Consider the following 12,483-nt stretch of genomic DNA (forward strand, 5'->3'; position numbering starts at 1 on the left):
AGTTTGGTGTTTATCCTACCCTTCTTATTTAAAAATAAAAACATCAAACAATCATATCAAATGAGAAATGGTGGTCAATAAGAACCTCGACAACACACAGCTTTTTTAGACAGAAGGAGGGGGGACATAACAACCCCAGAAATGACGGGAAGTCGGATTCAACATCAAAACCACTATGAACCACTAGCCAGAACCCCAAAAAGAGTAAGAGATTTCTACCAAGAGGAAAGCGGGGAGGAAAGAGGAAATCTAAATAAAAATTAAAGATATTAATAGATATTGTATTCAATTTATCATCTAGAATTGTTTATCTAGACAGAGGAAGTCATACTCTCTAGGGCAGTGGTTCCCAACCTGGGGTACTAGTACCCCTGAGGGTACTCTGCAGACCAGTTGGGGGTACTTGAAAATAATATTGGTAATGGCGGACGATGAAAAGGTCTTTTGATGGCTGAAGAAGACCCATTGCCATAGAGACAAACCATGTTGTGTCATATGCCTGACCAGCAATCCACTGGGAGCTTCCCATGCTGCCCTCAGACATCAGCAGTCATCTGCCCAGCACTGACAAAGGTGGAGGAAGCAGCAGCATTAATCCTACGGGTGTTAGTGGGAATCCTGCATAATACACAACCAGTGTCTAGACACAGAAGGGCATGATTCCTTGCTGTATACTACTCCTCCACAATATAAGGACATGCATAAGGATCCGCATACCGCTAAGTACTGTCCATATTTCAAAATGAGAGGAGGGGGTACTTATCAATGAAAAGCCTAATCAAGGGGTACGGGAGAGAAAAAAGGTTGGGAACCACTGCTGTAGGGGTATGAAATTTGTCCAAACTACTTTGGCAAATTTTTTTTATTTTATCTAGTGCTATCGATACATTTTATCAAACTACCTTGGATGAATTCCAGGTTTTGTGCGATACCAACATACATCCTTGCCTATATGATCTATATGTAGGAGAGAGACGGGAGGAGTAGTAGTTCAAGATACTGAGGACTATGTGAGGGAGGCTAAACATCCACTAGCCGATGACAACTTCTATAAAGTATTAAAACTCGACCCGAGAATCAAATATCAAGAAAAATGTAAGAATCTTCTAACCTCAGCCTTGGAGATCAATACCATCATCCATAGTGAGTTCGATTTCCTCTTCCCTCTCCACCCAGTCACCCCCATTTTCTACCAGCTCCACAAAACACTTCACAATCCACCGGGATGACCTATTATTTCTGGGATTGGGGGTTTGACTTATAATTTATCACAGTCAATTGATAGTTATTTACAGTCACATGCATCTTCTCTGAGATCCTATATCCGTGACACCACGAGCTTCATACAAATAGATAGAAGGTCTGGAATGGAACCCAGAAATTTTGTGACATTATACACCAATATACCCATCAGAAAGGAATAGTTGCGGTCAATGATCACCTAGCGAGAGTTTATGTTGGCGTCTATCGTCTTTATTTTGTCACATAATTATTTTTTGTTTGATCACTATTACCACCTACAGGTTCTCGATACAACGATGGGGACCAGGTTCGCACCTAGCTTTGCGAACATCTACATGGGGCAGTTTGAACAGCAATCTATCTGGGACAGCAGCTTCGCAGCGAACCTGGTCCTCTATGGTCGCTATATCGATGACCTGTTTTTTTGTTTGGCACGTCGACACAGGTCCGTTTAATGATTTTGTCACCCACCTTAATACCAACACATGTGGTTTATCCTTCACCTGTACTCACCATTCTTCACAGATTAATTTTGTAGATATTACAGTGGAGGTGGTAGAGGTAGCTGTCTCAGTGGCGGGTTATAAAAAGTAATGGGTCCCATACATCAGCAATCACAATTAATGGATTTCCAGATCCAGGGTTTTTTTGGCCAGATAAATGGATTTTACAATCTATCTGACTTTGCCCACACATTACAGATTTATTTCAGTGATCGGCAGATTTTTCCATCTGAAGATTGCATCTTCATATCTGGAAATTGCCCAATCGATTGCTGTTCATAATGTAAATAGATGAAGAAGACGAATTGGGAATGCCCACACATATAAAAAAGATCTCCAGATAATACCAGATTATTAAACATGTTTAAAAACCTGATTAAGCAATCGATTGGCGATTTTGATTGTGATTGCCAAAAGGGGGAGCCCACACATCTAAAATTAATTGTGGCAATCATCTCCATATCTGAAAATTGTCACAATTAATTGCTGATGTATGGGGCCCTTAATTTGATGTATGTAGCTATATTCCATACTCTAGCAACCATAAAAAAAGCTGGCTGAATATTGTCCTAAAAGTCAAATACATAGAATTAGGCATAATTGTACTTCAGATGCTAAATTTAAGGAGCAAGCCAAAGTGCTTAGAAATGAATTTGGAGGCTGGGGATACCCCCAAGGGTAGTACCCTCAAATGGAGCAAAACTTTAACCCAGAAGAACTACCAAGATAAAACTAATAAGAAGGGTAAGGGATAAACACCAAACACTCATTTGTATCAAAATATAATATAACAGCAGGTAAAATGACCAATATTATTAAGATAAATTATAGACTCCTTAGCACATACCCTAATTTAAGGAGCAGCTTAGAGAAACAGAGCCATCTATTTTCTTTAGGAAAGGTTCTCTTGGCACCAAGCTTTTTTAAAGAAACCCAAAAATAAAAAAAAAGTGCAGAACAAAAAACCCTGGTAGGTCCCAATGCTACACATGAAAAGGTTAACATGATATTTTTTTAAAATGTTCTCATAGTTTACCATCCACTTGGACTCCGTTTGAGAACGGTGAAATATGCAGAGCACAGTAGTACACTAATTTGGGGTCCATATGCTGAAATCTACAACTTGACACACAAAAAAAAAAACTTATGTCGACCTTTTGCTTGTGTTAAACTTTTGTGTATGTTAATTTTGTGCCGTCGACCTAGACACTGTCTATCTTTTCATTGTTAATCTAATATACCAAAATGGTATCATCACTGAGAAAGCTGTTTTGAATTCCTCTACTTGTCAAACAATGGAGCATTCAATGTTCTAAATATCCCTCTTTATTTTGTAGCCATGCATCATGACTCCTGTCCACTGGAATGCAAAGTCTATGTTGGAAACCTGCGTAACAATGGCAACAAGACGGAATTGGAACGGGCATTGGCTACTATGGACCGTTACGTAGTGTTTGAGTTGCCAGGAACCCCCCTGGCTTTGCATTTGTAGAATTTGAAGATCCTAGAGATGCAGCCGATGCAGTTAGAGAATTAGATGGACGGTAATTTATTACAGTAGTTTCTCATTTCACTCACTGCATATTGTTAATGGCTGATCATTACTCAGATTATTTGTACACGTGACATGAGGTGAGGTGAGGCTGAGCCTTTTCTGTCATTCTGTAGTTTAGAGTTTTGATTATATAAAGTTTATGAAATATACAAAGAATATATTATAAATATCATCTTTGCATTGGTCTAATAATTTTATAGTCAAAACTCTGGAACAAGCCATGTCCCTTATTACTAAGAATTGGAAGTCCCCTGTTCCCCCCACAGAATCGCCCTAATTAAAGATCACCTACTACCTCTATGATTGTCCCCATAATTCGATATTGTCTGGGGTCCTTGGCTCCTATATATGGCTCCCGTATCGTCTTCTTCTGTTACTTGTGACCACTCTTAAGGGCCCCTTACACTTGTGAGATTTTGTCAGATTTGACCCAATTCAGGTGGATTGGGTCAATTTATCTGACAAAATCTGATGTGCCTGTCTGACAAAATCTGATGTGCCTGATGTGTAGGACCCAATGCACAATCCCGTGCCATTGGGTATAACCAAGAGATTGATCCTCCTGCACATAGGATAAATCTTGAGTCAATTAGATCCAACTTGTTGGACAATAAGTTGGACAAGTGTAAGGGGGCCTTTAGTTTCTATAGCTAGAATGGTTATGTTTGTTATTTCAGGCTGCCCCTGCATCCCCACGGGGCTTCACCGCTTCTTCGCTGTCAGTTTTCCTTTGTTTTTGTATTTTCAAATACCTGCAATTTGTATTTTTCTATATTCTATCATATATGCAATGAACTGTGAAATGTTTGTACCTGTCCCTGACCCCCTCCTCCCCCCCCCCCCCTCTTTCTCTCCCCTTTCCCACTCCCTTCCTCCTCTCCTTTCCATTTCCTAACTGCGCCCTCCCTTATGGTTTCCTTTTTATTTGTTCAAGTTTCAATAAGAAAACAAAGAGCATGGTATTTTCCTTATACCAAATATGATTTATACTTTGTATTAATTCTCTATATAAAATAAAGCTTTTAAAAAAAAAAAGAGAACTCTGGAACAAAAGTCTCTGACAGGTGAGTCAGGATTTTTTCCGGACATCTCTGTTAAAAACTCACCAAATTTTCAACAGTATATACTGCTGCACCTGTCTATAATGTAAGAATGAGCCATTAGGCTCATGTGAGTAAATATGGCTCTGATACCAGCCAGTTCCTCACCAGCCATTTACCTCCCTGCACATCACTGGTGCAAACTCCCATACAGAAACATGCTAAACTGCAATGTGAACTGTAAAGACTTCTCTACTGTTTTTTCTTTGTCCCTTAGATAAAAGAACATGTACTGATTTCTTGGTTGTTATTTTATAACGTTTATGAGTAGATTCTAATTACTGTAGTTGTTATTCCTAGGGCTGTCGGTAGCTAGTGTCTACATACTGTACTTGCCATAAATTTTCTTTCGTAGATGCTTGAATCCATATATGGACTTCTTAGGTCCATCTAATCCAGTGGTCAGGGAACTCGGTCCTCATTACTCCACGCAGTGCATGTTTTGCAGGTCTCCTCACAGAATCACAAGTGAAATAATTAACTCCACCTGCGGACCTTATAAAATGTGTCTGAGTAATTAGTACACCTGTGCACCTGCTGGGTTACCAGCAAAACATGCACTGTGTGGGGTAATGAGGACCGAGTTCCCTGACCACTGATCTAATCACATACATATAAGAAATGTGTTTTAAAACAACAATGTTTTGTATTTATTCCGTATCTGCTTTGTGGAATCATATTTTTAAGTTTTTTATTTTCTTTAGAACTTTGTGTGGATGTCCAGTTAGAGTAGAATTATCTAATACGGCCTACACACATGCCGATATTAAGGCATTTTCTAAGCGATTTTGCTTAGTTTGGCAAAGTCGCTTAACAAATGCCCTCACATCGGTGTATGTGTGGGGGCTATATCGGCAGCAGTGCGCGTCCCCGCGCGTCTTTATCGCTGGCCGAGATTGATGCACAGTGTCCATCAATCTCGGCATCAGCAGGGTTCTCCCACCGGAAAACACTGGCGCTGTCTGCTCGCTTAGCACACAGAGCTGACAGCTCGCTCTGTGTGTGGACTGTCAGCTCTGTGTGCTATGCGATAGCTGCGCAGCACAGCCCGACCTAGCATAGCTAGGTAGCCCTGCACACATTGCTATGTGTGTGGGCCCATTATGGTGAGAAAAGAAGCAGGAATCGTGGACCTCCACCATCATGGAATAGACGTCCTAGGGATGATTATCATAGGAGAAGTCCTCCACCAAGGCGCAGGTATGATGTAACTACTTGGTGTTTTTTAGTGTACAACTAAGTATTATTTGTCTGCTATTTTAGTGTCTTCAGTGTCCTATCATTTCATTTAACTGGCATTTGCTTAATACAGGCATTCCCAACCACGGTCCTCAAGGCACACCAACAGTGCAGGATTTAGTGATATCCAGGCTTCAGCACAGATGGTTTAATCAGAAACACTCAGGTACTAATTAAGTCACCTGTGCTCAAGCCTGGATATCACTAAAACATACACTGCTGTGTGCTGAGCGTTTTGAGCGATTTAGCAGAACGCTCAGCACATCTCCATGTGTGTAGGCCCCTATAATGTCTCCCATTTTAAAAAAAATGAAATACATATTGAGTTTCTACTTACTTTTTATATAAGGTATTCAAGTGAAATGTAGTATTGCCTAATTATATTCTCAGAAAACATGCACCAATTAGTGAGTGAGACATCAGTAAAAGCTGCACACTTCTGTTATGACTTTATCTCTTTTTGTGTTAATTGCATATTTCATGCAATCTAAAGTAATTTGACACCGTATTTCTGCAATTTAAACTGAATATATTGTTGTGAAGCTTTTATAATGTCTCTTAGTTCAGGCCCACTAATGATTCCCATGCTTACTCATTTTATTTAATAACATATATTTAAAAGTACATAGTCTTTATTCTACTGAATTGCTGCAATATAACATAGACCTTTGCTGCTTATAGTGCACTATGACTCCATTCCCTGCATCCAATCAATGAATTTAAATAATAGATGGTTATACTGATGGCTTGTATTTGTTGTTTTTTTGTTTTTCTTTATTTCTTTTGTGTGCCTTTGGTCCATCTTATTAAAATGAAACCCGTTACAGAGTCACCATCATGTCTCTTCTCACCACCCTCTGGGTCTACATTAGTCAACTAGCCTTTTCAGCGTCATGTGACCAGCGTGCCCCATTCAGCTTGGCTGGTGTCGTATCACATGACCCAGGCATGGCCAGTCATCAGGTTGCACTGCCCTTTGGTTCCCGAGCATGCTGTCCACTCAGCTTTCCTCCAACCTTAACCAAAACTCGGCAGTGGCCCACCTTCAGAGCCCACACATTACTGGCCAATCAGCACGACTGTTAACTTTGTCAAAATGTCTTCGCAACAACTGCAGCGCCAGCCTACGGCTAAGCAAAAAAAGCAGGGAAAAGCACAGCATCCCCCTTCGCAAACCATCTCAATTCAATGCAACACCCGGCAAAACCTTTTCAACAAATTCTACTTGGCCACCTGTCCGGCATCCTCACCATTTCTAGCTTGTTGAAATCCAAAAAACTAGTAAGTTTTCTCCTGCTTATACAAAGTTTTTTGCTGGTTTAGATAAGACTTTAATCAGCTTTTGTAAGGTATTTTTGTTAATCTATTTTAATCAATCTAAGGCTGGCTGTGCGTAAACTCTAAGGGAAATGACTTTGCTTGAAATTTAAGAAAGTTATATGGGTGATACATCTTTTTGTGTGAGCCTGGGCCATGTAGGAGATGTGCAGAATAGGTTTATGTATGCCTAATCTGGCTCATTTACTTAACTAATCTGTCCTCTTTAAATGCTGGGATCTAGATTTATACTAACCCTTCATAAATTCAACTAACCAAGTATGGTACAATTTTATTCTGCATAAGGAAATAAATGTTCCTCTTATTAAATCAGTTTCCTAAATCTCCATGTCAGTTTTTATGTTTTGTTTTTTCTTGCTATGGCCCCTGGTTTGCATGATTGAGATTTCTCGAAGCTAGTCTGGGGTCACGAGTGGTGGTCAGGTCACTAAGGGTAAATGGTCCAAAGTTAGTAGGCTGCCAAGTAGAGGCACTGTAGCGGATGTGAATTATGGCTTTGGTTCAATTGCCAATTGCCGTCTCCTCAATCCTGTGGTGGTAGGGATTGTTTATATCTAACATAGGTATAAATTGGGTCCTTCTTTGAGCAGATTTGATAACCCCTGGGAGGTTTGCATTCAAGGCTGACATTCCTTTTTTCTTTCTTTTCTTTTGTATTAGATCACCAAGGAGAAGGAGCTTTTCACACAGCCGTAGTAGGTAAGGATCTTTTTGTATTGCATTTGACAAAATACTGTCTGTCTGAGCTAGTTCATAGGTACAAACCCCTATGTATAATAGAATGTCATGTCTTGGCTTCCAAACTAATCCTATGTTTGATAGAATTGTTGCAAGGAAAAGCTCTAACTGGATTATCGGGAAATTTTAAGTTCCGTAAAATTATGCTCTTATTTGTGGATGGAGTACATAAAATATAGCTGACTTTTTGTTTTTTCTTGTGCGTTGAAAACCGTAGGCAATTTGGTTGAATAAAGCCTAATTATAATCAGTGTAGCTATTTGATGTTGAAAATGTATTGATTATCTAACGATATCCTAATTGGATGAAAAAATGTTTTGCACGGGAACCTGTTGCAAGTGGTTCTGGTTTTTAAGTGTTATGCCTTTGAGGCATTTTGTACTTTTATTTCCAAATTTCACAAGTGCCACTTATTGGTGTCAGAATGCTGAGAATTAGAGATGCTCCTGACTTTAGTTTTTTTCTCTACTGGAACTACAGATGGCGCCCCTCTCAATCAGCTCAGGGCTTGCCTGAGTGTTGCCATTGGCGAGCGTTGGCTCAGAGGCACTCCATCTGATTGGGATGCGTGAGCATCTCATACGCAGGCGCGTCCCAGTATTTCGGCGGCGGGGGACGGAATCCCAGCCCATCTCCCCTTCAGGGAGATGGGCAGAGTGCGGGGGCTGCGGGCACCGACCGGGGAGCGGCGTGGAGGAGGTGGTGGGCTCCGTCGGAAGGGGATCCGACCACCAGCACCCGGCTGGATGAGTCCGGCTACATCTGTATTATCCTGTAGAAAATAAAAGTGATATTTAATTTCTATCCTTTTTTCTTTCAGGTCCCTTTCTAGAGAACGTCGGAGAGAAAGATCTCTGTCCAGAGAGAGGAATCATAAACCATTGAGTTCATTTTCTAGATCAAGAAGGTATTTCATGGGGGGTTTTTTCCTCCTCAAGTATTGAAACTGATCTAACACTTTTTGGTTAGGCAAAAAAAGAAAAATGGGGTGTAGAGCTGCGCTTTAAAATTGATATAAATGTATATAAATATATACACCTTGAAATAAGGAATTCTATGGATAAAAAAGGGATGAAGGATTGGTTGATCTAGTACAAGAAGAATTTATTATCTAAAATTAGCACATAGCCAAAAATACAATTGTGATAAAATGTATTACATATAAAAGTTCATCTCACCAGATACAATAGGAATATGGATAGGGCCCGGAAAAGTCCAGAAAGTCCTGTACAGGGCTGGGGTAGTAAAACGTCCTGTGTATGGCTGGGAAATAATACCCAAGAGGAGCAGTAGGGAGGGAGGACCAGGTGACGGTGTAGGGAGTGGTTCAGGTTGACACAATATGCCGACTCCCTCCGCTAAATTCACTGAAGCGGGATATGGTCCTCAACCTCTACCTTTCCTGCTATTAATTGTAATCCAATGTCGGGCCAGTTGGAGATGGTAATGCCGAACTGCAGTATTGTAGATGGCCCGATTGGAATCCACAAGTGGTGGGGCTTGGTTTGTGTCCCTGTTGTAGCAGATGGTGGGGAGGACTCGATGGTACAGACCAGGAGCGGCCCAGAATGGCACAAATAACCGTCTCCCTCCGCTGGATGTGATGATGCGGGAAGTGGTCCTCAACCTCGACCTTGCTGCTAATGCTGGGTAGTCCAATTTGGACAAGGGTGGTGAAAAGCAACACAAATCAGTGCTTCCGGGTTTCTTTGATATAACCAGTTGGAAATCTGGATAGAGATGAAACAGCCTGTGTCCTGACCGGTTTCGCTGCTCCAGGCAGCTTTGTCAGAGGATATTGGACATTGGATTACAATTAATAGCAGGAAAGGTAGAGGTTGAGGACCATATCCCGCTTCAGTGAATTTAGCGGAGGGAGTCGGCATATTGTGTCAACCTGAACCACTCCCTACACCGTCACCTGGTCCTCCCTCCCTACTGCTCCTCTTGGGTATTATTTCCCAGCCATACACAGGACGTTTTACTACCCCAGCCCTGTACAGGACTTTCTGGACTTTTCCGGGCCCTATCCATATTCCTATTGTATCTGGTGAGATGAACTTTTATATGTAATACATTTTATCACAATTGTATTTTTGGCTATGTGCTAATTTTAGATAATAAATTCTTCTTGTACTAGATCAACCAATCCTTCATCCCTTTTTTATCCATAGAATTCCTTATTTCAAGGTGTATATATTTATATACATTTATATCAATTTTAAAGCGCAGCTCTACACCCCATTTTTCTTTTTTTGTATACTCAGTACAGGATTAACTACCCTGTCTCAGAGCAGCAGCTAGGGATACACAGCTCCGGCCAGGCGCACCTGCACCCCGACACACTCAGTGTGGTCGAGGTTACCTCCACTTTTTGGTTAGGGTTAACTAAACATAGAAAAACTAGAAATGAGTAATTTTATTTTACGTTTTGTCATTTTTCTCTGATGTGCAACAAATTTTTTATGATTTAATTTTCTTTTCCAGCCGTTCAAGGTCAAACGAGAGAAAATAGCATGGATGTCTTCAGCAGTGTACAGATGACATTGAAAAGCATTTTTTCTCTTTGCTTTGTCATGATGTTTTTTAAACTTTTTTATTATTATTATTATTATTGTCATTGTTATTATTATTCTGTGTTTTGTTGTATTTTGTCTTGTAAGTAGTTATGAAAAATGTTCTGTTATGCTTCATACAGGTGTTCTGTTATGCTTCATACAGGTGTTCTGTTATGCTTCATACAGGTGCGTCTCTCTTCTGCACCCATTCACTATTACAGGACTGTCTGCTCCCATCCTATGGCCCTTCCATGCACAATAAGACTCTCTACTAGCCTCCAAACTTTCAAGCATTCCCTGAGAACTCACCTCTTTAGGCAAGCCTATCATAATTAAGTTCTACAAGCATAACCCTCTGAGGCACTTATGTATTATATAGCTTCCCTTCTGGACTTGTAACTTGGTGGGACTGCTATGCTATTACTGGTGCCTGTCCTTGGGTTTCCCTCCTATATCCCTATAGATTGTAAGCTTCCTACCTCCAAGTCTGTCTGTTATTACCCAGTTTGTGTTATCACTGTCTTCAAATGTAAAGCGCAACGGAATCTGCTGCGATATATAAGAAACTGTAAATAAATAATAAATAAAGGTGGAGTTCGATTAGTTGAAGAGTTTAGCCCAAAGCTGATTGATCACGCTGAGCGCTAATGCCTGGGGCGCAGGATTTTTCCTTGCACCATTAGGAGCTGTGATAAAAAATGCACATTACATGAAGCTTTCTCCATTTAACGTTCAGAGAATCCTATTAGATCCTGCAGTTTACAAGGAATCAGTGGGCTTCTATGCATTAACCAGTGGCTTACCATGTGGTGAAAAGGCTAATTGATTAAATACCTTTTTCCTACACCGCATAATCAAATAGCTGCAGAGAAAACCATGTGGCTCATCATATTCTTCCTAAATGTATATTTAACACAAGGAGTAATTCTAACATAGAAGGGTGAATTGTGGGGATTCACTCTTAAGGCGCCCATACACTAGTGCGATTTGTACCTTTTCTACATGATTTTCATGCATTAGGCCAATAAATCATGTTAAAGGTGTAAAATCGTATGCTTTTTACTTACAATCATGACTCTATGCATTGCCCCGTTCGCATTGGATCGGATATGACAGTGCTGCGATAAGGATTTGACGTAGCCACAGCAGTGAATGAGTTTGCATGAAATGCATCGTATGCAAAATGAATGCTTACAATACATGCAAGGCCCACATACAATACCTTGCACCAGTGTTGTAAGGAGCACTCCTGGCGTCCTGTGCAGGCCCTGCCTACTTAACGTGTGACATCACACACAGGGGCGGCAGGTCACCTGCACCCAGAAACTACAACAGTATCAGTGTTGCAAGTAAGGGGGTACGGCGTGGTACGGAGTACCTGTAAGAAATATGTTGCAGGTACGCAGTACCACTTACCCCTGATCCACTGTCATTTCTATTTTCATTTTAAGTCTAAATATAATGCATCCGCATACCTCCCAACTGTCACGATTCCGTCGGGACAGTCCCGATTTTCGGGTCCTGTCCCGACGTCCCACCCGCGGCAGGCATTGTCCCGCTGCGGGGGGTGGCAGTTGGGAGACCCCCCAATCTAGTAGAATAGACGCGGCTAATTAGCATAAGCCACGCCCTCATTTGCATACGCCCCGCCCCCTTTTCGTGTCCCTATTTCCTCCAGCCAGAAGTTGGGAGGTATGCATCCGCAGCCCGCCCACCCAGCGTTATGATTGGTGCTGTATGCAGCTACCGGCTACTGCTGATTTAGCCTGTCACGCTGACAGGCATCAGCGGCGCTGACAGCATGAAGAGCAGGCTCCACTATTGTAAGCACAAGCTGCCTGGCTCTCCCCCAAGCAAGAGCCAACCCACCCCCAGTCATTCCCTGTTTCTCATTCCCTGTCTCCTGTGTCCACGCCTCTATTGTCATTTATTCACTCCTCTAGCTTTGTGTGACCACGCCCCCTGATGACACATGACCATGCCCATTTTTGGTGGCTATCAGTACCACCAAGAAAAAAATTCTACTTGCACCACTGAACAGTATCTATAGGCTGGGCCCCTGTAGTAGACAGTAGAGGGATGCTGCGGGGGCACTGCTGCCAGGGTGCCGTTCCATGCCTCCTGCAAGCCAGAAGTGCAGGCAATGGGACGAGTAACAGTGCACCCACAGAGCCTGTACACTCTGTGCCCATACCTAGTTACGGCCCTGC

The 12,483-nt window shown here is 41.6% G+C and overlaps 1 pseudogene; it reads left to right on the forward strand.

The window, feature by feature from the left end:
* The first annotated feature begins 3,084 nt into the window (after positions 1–3,084).
* On the forward strand, positions 3,085–10,230 carry LOC146058814 (serine/arginine-rich splicing factor 3-like; annotated as a pseudogene).
* The last annotated feature ends 2,253 nt before the right edge of the window (positions 10,231–12,483 follow it).

The sequence above is a fragment of the Crinia signifera genome, chromosome 2 (assembly GCF_055691185.1).
Source record: "Crinia signifera chromosome 2, ASM5569118v1, whole genome shotgun sequence".
Classification (NCBI taxonomy): Eukaryota; Metazoa; Chordata; class Amphibia; order Anura; family Myobatrachidae; genus Crinia; species Crinia signifera.